This window comes from Lepisma saccharinum, chromosome 29 (assembly GCF_977018435.1).
Source record: "Lepisma saccharinum chromosome 29, izLepSacc3.1, whole genome shotgun sequence".
Classification (NCBI taxonomy): domain Eukaryota; kingdom Metazoa; phylum Arthropoda; class Insecta; order Zygentoma; family Lepismatidae; genus Lepisma; species Lepisma saccharinum.
In genome coordinates, this window is record NC_139257.1 from 22,071,628 (window position 1) to 22,072,458 (window position 831).

The following is an 831-nucleotide window of genomic DNA, read 5'->3' on the forward strand; positions in this document are numbered from 1 at the left end:
CTGACTCACAGAAAAAGCAATGAATGTATGAAACAAAACTCTTCCAAAATATTTTTAAAATGTTCAATTCTCAATTTTTTTTTGCTTGCTTTTATGAGATCTACGTAAAAAAAGACACACTGGCTCAAATAAAAGGAACTGAGTGTTGTCAATTTTCAATATCAATATTTTGAGAACTCTGATATTTTGTATGGGTACTGTATTGTATTTTAACTTAACATTATTATTATTTTGAGACATGAAGTGAGGACCTCCCTCCGAAATATATACTAGATACGTGCCTGCCTACCGCGTCCGATTTGAATAAAATGTAGAAAAGGCGGCGAGGGGGGGGGGGAAGTAGCGCTTCCTCTTTTTACATTTCGACAGTTTTTTTCCTGATATGTATTATTTTGTGAGTCAACGCTGTAGTCAGGAAATACATGTACATACACACTTGCATACATAATTGATGATTCGCAAGGAAACTTCGTTAAATTCCCATGCTTGTTCCGCTCGCAAATCACATCCTCTCCAAGTTATAATAGAGGAGAAGGTCTAAATATGGGCGAAGGTTTAAATATGAGTTTTGGAGTAATCAGCACTCGCGGGTGCTGCAGCCTGGCAGAGGCTATTGGAACTGGTTATCTGTCAAGGGCAAGGGTCGCGGCGTCAATTCGCAAGAGAAAGTGGTGGTTAGTTTCGGCCTTGGACGCTGTTATAGAATTGCGACCTCCGAAAACTTCTTGCAGGTATGTTTTAATTCAGCGTTTTCTGAATTGTCATCTGCTTTGTATAGGTTATGATATTAGCGGTACATAAAACAAATGTGGGTTTTTATAATACCATGAT